Here is a 17,390-nt window from a genome sequence, read left to right on the forward strand (position 1 = left end):
TACCAACATCGATTTTTCGTAACTACAACAAAAAATCCCAGAATTTGTATGGAACCATAAAAGACCCCAAATAGCCAAAGCAATCTTGAAAAAGAAAAACAAAGCTGGACGCATCACAAACAGACTTCAAGTTATATTACAAATATAGATGAGTTTGTATTCTTAGGATCTTATGCGTAGAATCACTCAGTGTTTTTTTCTCTCTCTCTCTCTCCCTCCCTCCCTCCCTCCCTCCCTCCCCGTAATCTGGCTTAGTTTCAAGTAGAATAATGATTTTTAGATTGTTCCATATGGTTGCTTATTTATCCATTCACCTGTTGATAGATATTTTGACTGCTTCCATTTATGGCTCTTACTAATAAACCTGCTATGACATTTATGAAAGAAAAAACAACAAATATGTAGTGATCAAGACAATAGGGCACTGGCACAAAAACAGACACATAGATCAATGGAACAGAAGAGAAAACCCAGAAATGGATCCACAACTATATGGTTAACTAATCTTTGACAAAAAAGGAAAGACTACACAATGGAAAAGTCTTTTTAACAAATGGTGTTGGAAAAACTGGACAGCAGCCTGCAAAAGAATAAAACTGGACCAATTTCTTACATACAAAAGAAACTCAAAATGGATGAAAAACCTTAATGTGAGATAGGAAATCATCAAAATCCTAGAGGAGAACACAGGCAGTAACTTCCTTGACATCAGCCATAGCAACTTCTTATTAGAAATGTCTCCTTTATTAAGGGAAACAAAAGAAAAAAATAAACTATTGGGGCTTCATCAAGATAAAACCCTTCTGTAAAGGGAAGGAAATAATCAACAAAACTAAAAGGCAACTTATGGAATGGGAGAAAATACTTGCAAATGACATATCTGGTAAAAGGCTAGTACTCAAAATATATAAAGAACTTATAAAAGTCAACACCTCAAAAAACAAGCCATCCAATTAAAAAATGAACAGAAGACATGAATAAACAATTTTTCAAAAACATGAAGTTAGATGACAGACACATGAAAGATGCCAACATCACTATCAGGGAAATACAATTGAAGGCTACAATGCACTATCACTTCCTACCTGTCAGAATGGCTAAAATTAACAGCACAGGAAACAGGTGTTGAGGAGAATGCAGAGAAAGGGGAACCCTCTTACACTGTTGGTGGGAATGCAAACTGGTATAGCCACTCTGAAAAACAGTATGAAAGTCCCTCAAAAAGTTAAAAATAGAACTACCCTGACTCAGCAATTGCACCTCTAGGTATTTACCCAAATGTTACAAAAATTCTGATTTGAAGAGTCACATTCACCCTGATGTTTACAGCAGTATTATTAATAATAGCCAAATCATGGAAAGAGCCCAAATGTCCACTGACTGATGAATGGATAAAGAAGATGTGGTATTTATATAGAATGGAATATTACTCAACCATCAAAAAGAATTAAATCTTGCCATTTGCAATGACACGTGTGGGGCTAGAGAGTGTACAGCTAAGTGAAATAAATCTGTTAGAGAAAGGCAAATACCATATGATTTCACTCATGTAGAATTTAAGAAACAAAACAGACATAAGGGAAAAAGAGTAAAAAGGTGGGGGGCAAACCAGAAAACAGACACTGAACTACAGAGAGCACAGGGATTATTATCAGAGAGGAGGTGGGTGGGGGCATGGATTAAATGGGAGATGGGGATTAAGGAATTCACCTGTCATGATGAGCACAGGGTGATGTATGGAAGTGTTGAATTGCTATATTGCACACCTGAAATTAATATTACACTGTAGGTTAACTAACTGGAATTTACATAAAAACTTGAAGCTAAAAAGAAATTAACATGTCCAATTTTAATATTCACTCAGCATTGTATATATAACATATACATAAAATAATATATGGGGCGCCTGGGTGGCGCAGTCGGTTAAGCGTCCGACTTCAGCCAGGTCACGATCTCGTGGTCCGTGAGTTCGAGCCCCGCATCAGGCTCTGGGCTGATGGCTCGGAGCCTGGAGCCTGTTTCCGATGCTGTGTCTCCCTCTCTCTCTGCCCCTCCCCCGTTCATGCTCTGTCTCTCTCTGTCCCAAAAATAAATAAACGTTAAAAAAAATTTAAATATATATAACTATATATATAGGTCATATCAACAAAATTATAATTTTCTAGAATTTTTAAACTCCAAAGAACTTAGAAATTACTTAGGAAAACTTTTTATTATTTATTTGTTTTATTCCACTCACATTTGAAAAGTATGGCTTTTGTGATATTAATTTCTGGCACTGAGTTAAAAACTCAGGGTCTTAGCATTCAGTTTTGTCTTATTTTAATTATCTCATGATTGTTTTCTTTGAACTGTAAGAGAAAGATCAACTAGATTATTGTTTATTATCTCAACATAATTGTCAGAAACCTATCTGTTTCAGACCTCAACATACAAATTGACGTATTCACAAAAGTAAACATAGTTAAGGGAAAATTCTAGAATATGAAAAACTTATCAAGTAAATATTTAAGAAAAGTTTACCCATTATAAACATTGAGATTCATGGATTTATTAGAAATTAGAGCTATATGCATACAAACGGTTTAAAATATTTTAACGAAAAGAACACAGCTGCATCAATAGATTAAAAATACAGCATCACAGCTTATAAAAAATTTCATAGTAATAAATATAGCTAAAATAACTATTTTTCAAATAATTTAACATTTTCGTTAAATACTCTGGGAGGTTTTACAAACAATTTTTAGAAAACAAGAAAAATAGTAGGTAGTATTGCCACATGGTACATTCAAGGAAATAATATCAGGAGACAAAATAGAAATCCCAAAAGATCATACACAGACCAAATCAAACTCATGTAACAATATTGAGACTAAAACTATTTTGTTATGTAAAATTGATTAGTTTGAAATGTATGTATTAAGTATATTTTTATAGTTTGAAATTGCCTGGTTTCTGGAATGCAGAAGTTGGAAAATTTTTGGAAGGAGGTTCGAGAGAAAGCATGAGACGAAGTAAAATTATCATTGTTTTCCAAGTCTAGCAGATGATACATTAAAAATTATGTCCAAATTAACCTTTCCAGATTTATAGTAATTATAATATGCAGATTTTCATGTTTACCTGACTAAAAGTCTAGAGGAATTTGAGATTAACACAGACTCTAATATACATTATTTTTGTCAGCTGGGAAAGATATATGGACAAAGGGAAACTAATTCATAAAACAAAAAGACTTCTCTTTTTATATTTGTAAGTGAAATAAAGTAAATTTATGTTGTGTCAAGTCATTTTAGACAAAGTGAATTGGGAAAGAAGTGGAAGTAAATGATCACTTCACAGATGCCTGAAGTTCACATGAAGTACTAAGATTGTGTGAGAGCATACTGAAAATCACCCTGAGTTCTGTTAAATGTTTTTGCTAGCATATTAAAAATAAATAAAAACCTGTCAAGAATGTTTGTTAAGTGGAACTCTGATATTCATGATCTTCCCACTGAGTTTAAATATCACTCTCTATTTCTGAGGTGCTCAGTTATTATATAAGCAGCACATTAATAGAAAGACATTTCTTTAACCATTCAATTTTTGTGCCTGAAATCTTACATTTAAAAAAAAAATCTTAAGGGGCGCCTGGGTGGCGCAGTTGGTTAAGCGTCCGACTTCAGCCAGGTCACGATCTCGCGGTCCGTGAGTTCGAGCCCTGCGTCAGGCTCTGGGTTGATGGCTCAGAGCCTGGAGCCTGTTTCCGATTCTGTGTCTCCCTCTCTCTCTGCCCCTCCCCCGTTCATGCTCTGTCTCTCTCTGTCCCAAAAATAAATAAACGTTGAAAAAAAAATTAAAAAAAATCTTAAAGATAATGTTTTAGTAGTAAACACCACAGGTTTTTTCTAAATTAAGATAAATAAATCTAATCTAAATAAACCATGACCATGGTGTTCTGTGTATAATAACATACAAAATAATGCCATGCAAATAGATAGGTTTTTGAAAGCCCATGTTTCTTACTTCCCAGACAAGAAAGATTAACATAATGTATTTCTTAAAAAAACTAAAAACAACAACCAACTAAACTGGAACTTAAAAAGAAATCCCGAATAAATCATAAATAATTACATCCATTGTTTACGGATTACCTTTATGAATTACCTTTTGCTCATCCAAATCTGAAAATGTTGAGTAACACTTGCCTAAGAATTTTATTTTTGTAAATGTCTATTTTTGAGAGCGAGAGAGAGAGAGACAGACAGACAGAGGAGCGCAGGCACAGAATCCAAAGCAGGCTCCAGGCTCCGAGCTATCAGCATAGAGACAGAAGTGGGGCTCAAACTCACAAACTGTGAGATCATGACCTGAGGCAGTCAGACACTTAACCAACTGAGTCACCCAGGGGCCCCTTTCCTGAGAATTTTAAAAGAAGTAGTTTCTTTAGTTTTTATTTTCGTTCTATTTAGTTAACTTACAGTGTTATGTTAGTTTCAGGTGTACAATATAGTGATCCAATGATTCCATACATTACTCAGTGTTCATCACAATAAGTGCCCTCCTTAATCCCTATTACGCTTTATCCCATCTGCCCACCCTAACTTCCCTCTAGTAACCACCAAAGTGTTCTTTAGAGGTTACAACTCTGTTTTTGATTTGTTTCTTTCTCTCTCTTTTTTCCCTTTGCTCATTTGTTTTGTTTCTTAAATTCCACATATGAGTGAAAGCCCATGGTATTTGTCTTTCTCTGATTTATTTCGCTTAGCATTATACTCTCTAGCTCCATCCATGTCATTGCAAATGGCAAGGCTTCATTCTTTTATATGGCCAAATAATATTCTGTGTGTGTGTGTGTGTGTGTGTGTGTGTGTGTGTGTGTGTATACATACCTAATTATACACACACACACACACTCCTTCCTTATCCATTCATCAGCTGATGTATACTGGGGCTGCTTCCATATCTTGGCTATTGTATACAATCTGCTATAAATATACGGGTGAATGTATCCCTTTGAATTAGTGTTTTTGCATTCTTTAGGAAAATACCCAGTAGTGTGATTACTGGATCATAGGTAGTTCTATTTTTAACTTTTTGAGAAACCTTCATACTGTTTTCCAGAGTAGCTGCATCAATTTGTATTTCCAGTAACAGTGCAAGAGGGTTTCCCTTTCTCCACATCCTCGCCAATACTTGTCGTTGCTTGTGTTGTTGATTTTACCCATTTTGACAGGTATGAGGTGATATCTCATTGTAGTTTTGATTTACATTTTCCTGATGGCTAGTGATGATGAACATCTTTTCATGTGTCTTTTCGTCATCTGTATATTTTCTTTGGAGAAATGTCTGTTCATATCCTCTGCCCATTTTTTAATTGGATTATTTGGTTTTGGGGTGTTGAGTTGTATAAATTTTTTATATATTTTGGATACTAACTCTTTTTTGGATATGTCATTTGCAAATATCTTCTCCCATTCCATAGATTGCCCTTTAGTTTTGTTGGTTGTTTCCTTTGCTATGCAAAAGGTGTTTTTGTTTGTTTGTTTTTCCTTTTTTTTTCCTGATATAGTCCCAAGAGCTTATATTTGCTTTTGTTTCCCTGGCCTCAGGAGACATATCTACAAAAGAGTTACTTTGGCTGATGTCAAAGAAATTACTGCCAGTGTTCTCTTCTAAGATTTTATGGTTTATTTATTTATGGTTTCAGGTCTCACATTTAGGTCTTTCATCCATTTTGAGTGTACTTTTGCATATGGTATAAGAAAGTGTTGGGGCGCCTGGGTGGCGCAGTTGGTTAAGCATCCGACTTCAGCCAGGTCACGATCTCGCGGTCTGTGAGTTCGAGCCCCGCGTCAGGCTCTGGGCTGATGGCTCAGAGCATGGAGCCTGTTTCCCATTCTGTGTCTCCCTCTCTCTCTGCCCCTCCCCCGTTCATGCTCTGTCTCTCTCTGTCCCAAAAATAAATAAACGTTGGAAAAAAAAAAAAAAAAGAAAGTGTCCCAGTTTCTTTCTCTTTTTAGGCTGCTGTCCAGTTTTCTGATCACCATTTATTGAAGAGATTGTCTTTTTTCCGGTTAGATATTCTTTTCTGCTTCGCCAAAGAATAATTGACCATATAGATTTGGGTTCATTTCTGAGTCTTCTCTTCTGTTTCATCGTTTTTGTGCAAGTTCCATACTCTCTTCATGACTATAGCTTTGTAATATAACTTGAAGTCTGGAATTGTGATGTCTCCAGCTTTGATTTCATTTTCAAGATTGCTTTGGCTATTCGGGGTCTTTTGTGGTCCCATACAAATTTTAGGATTCTTTGTTCTAGTTCTGTGAAAAAGGATGTTCATATTTTGTTAGGGATTGCAGTACATGTGTAGGTTGGTTTGGGTAGTATAAACGTTTTGACAATATTTGTTCTCCCAGTCCATGAGCATGGAATGTTTTTCTACTTTTTTGTCTTTAATTTCTTTCATCAATGTTTTCTAGTTTTCAGAGTATACCTCTTTCACCTCTTTGGTTAGGTTTATTCTGTGTATCTTATTTTTGGTACAATTGTAAATGGGATTTTTTCTTAATTTAACAGAACTTTGAAGCTACTCACAGGATTCTTTGTTTACAAAAATCTAATTTGACCTAAAAGCGTTTGTTCAGTCAATGATTTCAGCAATATTTTACTGGTTTATATTGCAGAAAAATTATTTTATGACAGTGTTTTTGAAATTTTTACATTAAACTTTAAAATCGCTTCAGTATTTCTAAGTATTGAATATTGAATACTCTGAATTTCAAAGAATTCTTTTGTTATTTCTCTTGATTGTTCATCTGGAGTTTCTTACTCTTTCTTGTCATTCACGACATGGCTGTTTTTGAAGATACAAACCTTTCTTTAGATAGAAAAATGTAGTTTTCCTAAGAAAAATTATAGGTTTATCATATTTCAGACTCAATTTTAACATTATAAAATTTAAACTGGTTGGATCTTGATCTCATTCTTTTTTACTGAAATATTTGGTTTATAACATTAAGGTAAAACACAGTTGTGTTATTCTACACAATAAGTTTAAATTCGTAATATTGATTACACCCCAAATTTAAACTGCTAAATAATATTTATTATTTCTTTGTGCTTCTAATTTATTTCAAAGTCATTTAAAGTAATTTACTTCTGTATGTGGCTATCTCTCCACCTTGATATAAAGTTGAGTTTCTTTACTTACTTTTTTCAATTTTTTTTTTTGGTGAAGGGGGCTTTTGTAAATTAAAATTTTCTTTGTGAATATGTAAAATATTTATATATTTTCTAAACCAAAACTACAGTAACAGGGTGTGTTTCGAAAAGGCACCCTTCCATCATTGCCTACCCTGTTCCTTTTCTTATCCATAGATAACAATTTTTATTAAATTACAAATTCAGTGAAAGTTTTTTCTTTATCTCTTAGTTTCAATTTACTTACGTTTTTCTTGGGATTTTACAGAGGAATAAATTTAATATTAGCCTGAGTTGGTGAAGAAATTGTTAGGACTAAACAAACCCCTTTTACTGAAGTTGAAAGTTTTCAGATGAAATGGTTTCCATATAGGTCAGTGTTTTTCTTTTTTTCTCCTCTCCCTGCTTGTCCATCGGGCCTTTCTAGATTAGATGAGTGGTTTTTTGCTTCTATTCTTCTTCATATATATTAGCTGTTGCTACTGGAAGGTGTTCACTTCATTTCTATTAGGGACAGAAATCCTTTCAACAGGAAACATGACTGAGAATACCTGTGTGATTCCATTTACCATGTGAGTATAACCCCACAAGCTAGACTTCACCTTGCTATTCTCCTCACCATTGGTCATGATGGTACCTTGATCAACAAATTTCTCTTAGTTTGTGTATTAGAGTCCTCCAGAGAAATAAAGCCATAGTGGATTTATATAAAGAGATTGTAATAATTTAGCTCATGCTTTTATGGGGCCTGAGAAGTCCCATGATCTGTTATCTGCAAGATGGAAACCCCACAAAGCCATTGGTGTAATCCCAGTCCTATTCCCAAGGCCTAAAAACCAGGGGAGCTGATGGTGCAAATCTCAGTTCAAGGGCAGGAGACTGATATCCTGGCTCAGGAAGGCATGGAGGAAGCAAACAGTGGTGAATTCCTCCTTCATAAACCTTTTTGTTCTATTGGAGCCCTCACAGATTGGATGATACTCACCCACATTGGGGAAGACTATCTATTTTAATGAGTCTACTCATTCAAATGGTAATCTTACTCAGAAATACTCAAAGTCACAACCAAGAATATTGTTTAATCTGGACATCCATTTCCCTTGTCAAAGTTGACACATAAAATTAACCATCACAATTTATCTGCTTCCTCACTCTAGACTCAGCTTTATAAATGCAGGGGCCATGTTTAATGTCTTCCTCATTCTGTTCCTTTTGTCATACAACGAGCTCCTTCACAGTGAAATTCAAATACTTTCTTGGGAGTAAGCAGCTAATATTAAATATACAAACTCCTTATGAAGAAGTATGAAGATATAGGAGATGAACAATATAGCAAAAATATGATTTTTATGTTACTCTTATATGCATCATTTTACCTTAAGTATATATACCTGAGGCATACCCATATCCCTATACTTTTGGCAACAATCACACTTTCATAAAACTTACTCATTTCTTTTCTAAAAATCTATTTCTTTCCCAGTTTTTGAAATTTTGCTTATTAGAATCATGAGTTTCTCAAGTTACAGAGTATCCCACATCCAGTTATTTACCAAGTAATACTGATTCTATTTTCAGATTATCTCTTCAATCATTTTTTTTCCTTATGTATGCCTGTTTCCCCTGACTTAGTTTGGATATCAATTCTCTTTCCAAATCTTTTGTCCAATCTCCCTGTAGTGGCCTGTTTTGTTCTTCCATACACCATAATGAAGCTTGGATTTCTTTGTATAAAATGTATCTTTCATATCACTCTTTGGTTCAAAAAAAGTATGCTTTTTAACACATAGGATTATGTCTAATACCTTTAAATTGGAAGTTAAATCTTTCAGATTTTGTCCCTATCTACTTGTTCAGTTATTTTCTATTTTGTAACCTATGTTCCAAGCTTTGTAAATCTCTATTAATTTCCTCTATATATGATGATCTTACCTGATTCTTTGCCTTTATGTCTATACTTTCTTCTGTTTGAAAAACCCTATCTTGCTCTCTGCCTAAAAGATATCTACTTATTTTTCAAGAGCACAGATAAATTATTATATTCTACTTTGATGATGTCAGATCCTACAGAGAATTAGTTGCCTCATTTTCTCTAACAATGATATAAACAAGAATGATTAGACTTTTATGTGCCATTTTCTTTCCATCGTGTTTTTATCAAATTCTTAAAACCACTCTTTTTCAGGTGATAAAGCTGAGGTTCAGAACCATTACTTAATTCAGCCAAGAGAATATAAGCTCAGTCCCTACTACTTAATGAACCCTTTAAAGAGTCCCTCAATGAGTGTATTTGTAAATAATTCTTCATATTTAGATACACATTAATTCTCACCATACTATTCATTTAACTCTCTTGCTTCTCATCTATTTGCTTATCTCCCTGAGAAGACCTTCATCCTCATTATTTTTTTTTTACTTTATTTCCACTCTAATTTCTCTGAGATAACCTGAAAAGGAACAGACCTTCTCCTTTTATCTATTTATTACTGTTAAGCATATCCAGCATGAGTTCTTTGTGTCCATAAGCAGTATATGTTTCCCAGTCTGTAGTTGTCATTAATTACCCTGTCCAATTCTTGGTCTTCTATTTTCCACCTACTCTTGGCTTCCAGGATCTGAGTTCTGATCTCTTGCTTAAGTTAGAGTTACATCCCTTCTGTCTCTCTTGATTTCTTATTTACTTTATATTAGTAAGTGTATAGGCTGCATACATATGGCTAAGGATGTAGTAAAAATGAGACCTAGACATCCTGGGTGACTCGGTTAAGCTTCTGACTTTGGCTCAGGTTATGATCTCGCAGTTCATGAGTTCAAGCCCTACTTTAGGCTCTCTGATGTTAGCACAGAGCCAAATGAACCCACTTTGGATCCTTTTCCCCCTCTCTCACTGTCCCTTCCCCGCTTGCATGCATGTGCACTCTCTTTCTCTCTCTCTCAAAAATAAATAAACATTTTTAAAAATATCATTCAGTAACCAAGATCCTTTATAAATCTGCCCATACTCCAAGGTATTATCCTGATCTGCACTGTCCAAGACAAAGTACTACCAGGTCTGTGTTCTAACATTTTTTTCCAGGGGAAATAGTGCAATCCAATGATACATCAAAAGTTGCACATACCACCTCTGTTCATATGCCATTAGTGCGGACACAGTCATATGACCATATCAAACTGAAAGAGAGGTTGTAAAATACAGTCACCAGGTAGAGCGTCTGAAGGAGGAAAAGAGAATAGAAACTTAAAATTGGTTACTAGTGTGCACTACATTTATCTATTATTTATTCTGAAACCGTGCTAATTTAACATATATATACGTTTATTTCATAGAAAATTCCACATTTGAACTAGAAAGTCCTCAGTTTGAATCCTAGCACAACCATGAAACTCTTTGTACTTTGGAAATGACATTTTCTGCGCTATATTTTTTATGACTGAAACTAGTTTGTAGAAATGTTATCCATATACATTAAGTTAATCTTAATGTATTATCCACTGCATACTTCAGAAACATCATGCATGGTGGCCAGAGAAACTACCCTTAACGTTATGTTCATTCATTTTCCCAACAACTCATTTTTATTAAAGAGACTATCCTTTATCGTTAAAAGGGAAAGTGATTGAAAATAATAATGAGAAATATTTTCTTACTAAAAAGAAGAAAGAGAGAATAGATATTGCAATAATGTTTAAAGAAAAAAATCCAAAATTACTGCTATTCACATGACCATATAATCTCTCTCATAGACTTGTTCTGTGATCTTGAGCTTTTTTGTCTGTTCTCTCTTGGCCTCAGTTTTCTTACTTACGAAAACTTGATGATCTCCAAGTTTCTTTCCTTTACTAATGTTGCTGATTCTCTTTAGTTAAAAATATGTATTTATTAAACATTTTATTTATATGTGTAAGAGACTATATGGCATTTTTATTGCAAGGCAGTTTGATGATGATGATGAACTGTTGAATAAAACAGACCTATATTCCTCTGCTGAGAAGCTAACATTCTAATAAGATTGGTAATAAAAATTAAGGGAAAATAATGATGGGGTAATTAATATCAGAAGACATGAAAGCCAGGCTTAGAAGAAAGAAAATGGGTATATTTTTACAAATCTATGGTTTTCAGTAACATAAACTGTTATATACGTAGTTTCTCATATAGTTATATATAGTTATGTATATAGTTTATTAGGTATATATTACCTTGGGATAATGTATAATTAAAACACAGCTTACATGTATCCCTAATGAATTTACTCAGCCTACTTTATCCCACTTCTACTCCTTCACCTAGCTAAAAAACACATTTCATAATTTACGTGGAGTAGTATAGAACTCAAACATAATCTCCTGCATCTTCTTACTCTAGATGACATTCTATAAAAGTGCGCAATGACACCCAGACAGATATTACACTTGTTTATTTTTTTAAATTTTTTTTCTTTTTTTTTACATTTAAGTTTATTAATGATGATATTAAGCAGTCTTTTGATACTGAATGATACTAGAAATAAAATAATTATTCTCTATTGAGGCTACATTCTGCCTATAAAAATATTTCATCTATGAAAACACTTTGCCTCTATAGCATCATTGGAGGATACTAGTCATGTGTGTCAGTAAAAAGGTCATAGCACAATAAATTTTAAATACACATATTAAGTATAATTTGACACGGTTCAATATCTTAAAATATGCGTTTTGTTATATCTTTATTCCAAGGCACATCTCCAGCTTTGAATTACTAACTGAATAAGTGAAAAATTATTAACTACCATGTAGTCCTTTTCAATTAATCCACATTAACTTTCTAACCTTAACGTCCATTGAGAGGTACCCAGGTATACATTTTCTGTTTGTCACTTAATCTTAGTATCTCATCTCTAAATTTGCTTATCATAATCACAAAAAGTAATCTTTATTGAACTCCATGTGTGTGTGTGCTAGCTACAGTGATAAATTATTTTTTAATCCTCATCTAACTCGATGAACTAGGTTGTTGTATTATAGTCACTTAGTTATGACCAGAAAGTTAACCCAAATTAATGGTTATCATTATACAGAATAACTATTTCTAAGTCTATTTGACAATGCTAAAATGCAAGGTTTCTCTAAGAAGCATAGTGCTAACATTATCCTGTTTTTTTTCTAAGTATAGAGGACCTTCTGCTAATTCAACAAGGCTGTTATATATTACCTTTCCCCCAATTCTGTTATATTTATGTATATATGAATATACACATAAAAGCATTCATTTAAAGTCAGTATACTACATCTATTACTTACATATAGAATATTTTCTAGTGATAAGTCTTAAGAAATTCTTAAGCACCCAAATAGCTTAGAGTTAAGACCACCAGCTTTTAGCAGTAAAACACCAGTTGAGTGAATTCTGTCCAGTTTTATTTTTGGTTTCTTTCTTCTTTTAAATGTTGACTTGTGTTATCTGTGTAGATATTCATTGTAGATTATTGGGAAAGTACAGAAAACTATTAGTTAAGACGTGGTCAATGCTCTTTGAGAACTGATAGTGGTGTCTTAAACAATGTAATAATCATACTCGTCTTTTCTAAAAATTCTGAAATTCCAGATGAGTTGGAGGGAAAGAGGTATCTTCTATACTGTTAGGCTACCATCCCCTAGGTTGTTGCTGTCACCATGTCTCATCTAAATAAGACTGAATGTCAGAAAATATACTTGAATGGGTAGCATTTTCTTTTCAGGAATTATTAGACAGTGACATTCACCATCTGCTGCTATCTTACTGGACACAACATGGCAATTTTGAACTTACCAGAGTCTTGCTAATGTGGTCTTTAAGTAGATGGTCATGCATCCAGCTAAAATTATCAATATTCTAGTGTTAAAAAAAGGAGAGTGGGTATTGGGATCAGTAACCACCAAAGAAAAGTATCTCTCTGAGATTTTTAATGTTAATTTTGGATTAGTGTGATTAATGATGAAATAAATGTATGGAACATTAATTATTCCACAGTGTGGAGGTTTTAAGCTAGATCCCCAAAAATGCAAATTCTGGGTCAAAATATGGCAAACAAACCAAAAAAGTTAAAATCATGCCTAAATATGTCTCATAAAGATAGTACTAGTTTATGCTTAAACATAATTTATGCTTGAAAACTATGATATATTCCAGGATTTATTTATAACTTTGCAAATGTGATAGACAAAATACTTTAAAACTGCACATAAGTTTCACTTTTAAGCATGATATATTTCTAAGTGAATTGGCCAATTTCGTTTGCTCTACACATTGTCTCCTTATGCATCTTCTTATTTTATGTAGAATCTAATGTTTCTTACTTATGGAAACTTCATATATATCGCGGATAGTAACACTTCACTAATAATGTTATTTTTAAATATTTTCCTAGTTTGATCTTTACTTCTTGTTTATTAACTTACTGCTTTTCTATGTTTTAGAACTTTAAAAGCTGTATGTTTTCAGTACTCAAATCCATCAATATTTTTCAAGTGTCTTATCCTCAGTTATATTGAGATGTAATTGACATATCACCACATAAGTAAAGTGTACAGCATAATGATTTCACTTACCATTTCACATACCATGAAATGATTACTACAGTAAGTTAACTCTGATCACCTCATATAGATACAGGGAAAAAAAAATACATTTATTTTTCCTGGTGATGAGAACGTTGAGGATTTACTCTCAACAAATTTTATATATGCCGAACAACTTTTACATATGCCAAACAGCAGTGTTAACTATAGTCATCATGTTGTACATTACATCCCTAGTACTTGTAACTGAAAGTTTGACCACCTTCCTCCATTTCCCCCTTCCCCACCCCTATTTCTGGTAATCACAGATCTGATTTTTTCTATGAATTTGTGTTATCTGTTTATCTATTTATTTATTTTTAAATTTCTAACACAGAAGTGAGAGCATACAGTATTGGTCCCATCCTCTCTCTCTCTCTCTCTCTCTCTCTCTCTCTCTCTCTTTTCTAGAAGTTTGTACCTCTTAGTCCCCTTCACATATTTTGCTCACCTTCAGCATCTCCCAGCTGTGGTAACCAACCAACACTTTGTTCTCTATAAGTTTGCTTTATTTTGTTTGTTTGTCTTGTTTAGATTCCACATATAAGTATTTGTCTTTTTCAGATTTATTTCACTTAGCATAATACTCTGTAAGTCCATCCATGATGTCACAAATGGCAACATTTCTTTCTTCTTTAATGCTGAGTAATATTCTGAGGCACAGGAATCCCTTGAAGATGCTACAAGTTCAGTTCCAGACCACAGCAATAAAGTGATCTTTACAACAAATAATTTTTCCGGTTCCCAATACATATATGAAAGTTCTGTTTCTACTGTAGACTAGTAAGTGTGCAATATCATTATGTCAAAAAAAATGTATGTACCTTAATGAAAAAATACTTTATTGCTAAAAAATGCTAACCCTCATCTGAACTTTCAGCAAATCATAACCATTGACCATAGATCACCATTACAAATATAATAACAATGAAAAAGTTTGAAATATTACAAGAATTATCAAAATATGACAGACATGGAGTGAGCAAATGCTGAGAGCAAAATGGGACTGATAGACTTGCTTGAGAGTTGCCATAAATCTTCAATTCGTAGAGAAGGCAGTATCTACGAAGTGCAATAAAGTGAGTACAATAAAATGAAGTATGTCCAGTGAAGGAATGCATATATACATACATAAATACATACATACATCATCTTTATTCACTTATCAATGGACACTTAGGTTACTTTTATGTCTTAGCTATTGTAAATAATGCTGCAATATATATATATATATATATATATATATATATATATATATATATATATATATATATATATATCTTTGAGTTGATATTTTTGTTTTCTTCAGATAAATACCCAAAAGTAGAATTGCTTGAACATATGATAGTTGGCTCAGGTCATTTGATGGCTTGTAAGTTCGAGCCCCACATTGGGCTCTGTGCTGAGAGCTCACAGCCAGGAGCCTCTTTCAGATTCTGTGTCTCCCTCACTCTCTGCCCCTCCCCCACTCACTCTCTCATCTCTCTTTGTCTCTCTCTCAAATTTACTTTATTAATAAAATTTAAAAATTTTGATTCACTAAAACAGCAGACCTTTGGAAATCTCTATTTACAAGTCATAGAGAGAAGAATCGAAATCCAATACAGTGTCTTAGCACAGGCTGCTATAGCAAAATGCCATGGGCTAGGTGTCCTAAATAGCAGACATTTGTTTCTTACAGTTCTGGATGTAAGTCTGACCTGAGATCAGAATGCCAACATCATTAAATTATGGTGAAGTCATCTGTCTTGCAGATGACTGCTTTCTTGGTGTATCCTCAAATGGTGCAGAAATAGAAGAGAGAAGAAAGAAAGCAGGTTATCTGGTCTATTCTTATTAGGGCACTAATCTTATCCTGAGGACTGTATCCTCATGACCTCATCTAAACCTTATTACCTTCCAAAGGTCCCACCTCCAAATACTATCACATTGGGAGTTAAGACTTCACCATGTGAATTTTCGGGAAACACACTCAGTCATTAACTACCAGAAAATGTACTGAAAATATAATTCTTCCAAAGATTACATATCAGTTACTATGGCTAAAAATGTAAATGGCCTCAAGCCCAGGACCTGGACATGTTAGATTGCCAGGGTTTGAGCCCAGGCTGAGGGTGGCCGGATACCTCAGGCCCGGGGAGTTCTGGATCAGTGCCTGCGGGGCTGGCTGTAAATACACCCAGCCAAGGGGGTCACCGAGACCCAGGAGGTTCAGGGAACATTAGTGATCTATGTGTGTTTTTCCAAGGCACCTAATAAAAAACTTCTTCACAAAATGGTTAATATGATTAAGTGAAACAGAAAATGGCAAGCACGTGTCTGTATTAGAGCTCCTTGGCAACATTCTTATCATCCCTCAAGCCACCCTTGGTGGGAGAATAAAAGGCAGAAACATGCAGTATCACTCTAACTCTGGAAAAGCGGAAGGGTTAAAACTTTATCCGCAATTTGTGACTCTGTGTGAGAAGGAATTAGCTGCTAACAGCAAGACAGCTGAAGCCAAGGTTGTGGCGGGAACAGGATACTTACCCAAACAGGAGTTATAAAGCTGGATACCAGTGGACCATATACACACCTAGTTTAGTTTTGAAAAATTAAGTTAGCTTCTGCAATTGTTTTGTCGTATAAAATAATCTCAACTCTAATTATTTTCTTCTACTTCTTTTTTTTAATGTTTATTTTTGAGAGAGTGAGAGAGAGTGTGAGAAGAGGAGGGGCAGAGAGCGAGGGAGACACAGAATCCGAAGCAGGCTCCAGGCTTTGAGCTGTCAGCACAGAGCCGGATGCAGAGCTTGAACTCACAAACTGCGAGATCATGACCTGAGCTGAAGTCAGACGTTTAACCCACTAAGTGACCCAAGTGCCCCATTCTTCCTCTTCTTCTTGACTATGCTAACCTGCAGCAATTTTAGATAAGAAAATCCTGGGTCCCATCCATAACTCTGTAACCTGCTAATTGGATGACCTTGTCAAGTCGCAAAACACTGTGTTAGTTAGACATGAGCAAGGAAGGATAAAGCAGGTGCTGGCCACACCTTTGGAGCCACCCTGAAAGTTAACAGTCACACTTTCAGAGCTACCTCTAAGGGCTAACAGAACAGGAAAGGCCTTGCCACAGAGCTGGCTCAAAAGCCACAAGGGGACTTATAAGAGATGAGCATGTGCTCAAAATGTGCACTTTGCCCTTAAGTACTTTTAAGGTCACAACAAAAGCTCAGAAGACACTCATAAATACACAATACATAAATAAATGCAAATAGAATGCATCATGGGTAGGTGCATGCTGAGAAGCCATAATGTCATATAACCACCAGGTGTCAATCCAAAGTATCAATAAAGCCAAATTCACATGTACACAAAACAAGCTTAAAAGGTTGTAGGTAGAGCTTCTTGGAGCCATTGCCATCCTTTCTTCTGGCACTGGTCTGCTTTTACTCTTGCAAGTGTATTCTACTTACCTACTTGATCAACTCTATCTCCCCATTCTGATCTGGGGTCTCCAATTCTTTGGTACATCTGGGACAAGAACTGAGTGACCCAATGACAGCTGGATCTCAGTCACCTTTCGTCCTGCTTTCTCTACACTTTCATTTGATAATTTGAACACTGCTTTCTATTCACTT

At 34.6% G+C, this 17,390-nt stretch overlaps 1 pseudogene; it reads left to right on the top strand.

The window, feature by feature from the left end:
* Nucleotides 1–16,351, top strand: part of LOC123385156 — a 38,264-nt pseudogene extending 21,913 nt beyond the window's left edge.
* The last annotated feature ends 1,039 nt before the right edge of the window (nucleotides 16,352–17,390 follow it).

The sequence above is a fragment of the Felis catus genome, chromosome B1 (genome assembly GCF_018350175.1).
Source record: "Felis catus isolate Fca126 chromosome B1, F.catus_Fca126_mat1.0, whole genome shotgun sequence".
NCBI lineage: Eukaryota > Metazoa > Chordata > Mammalia > Carnivora > Felidae > Felis > Felis catus.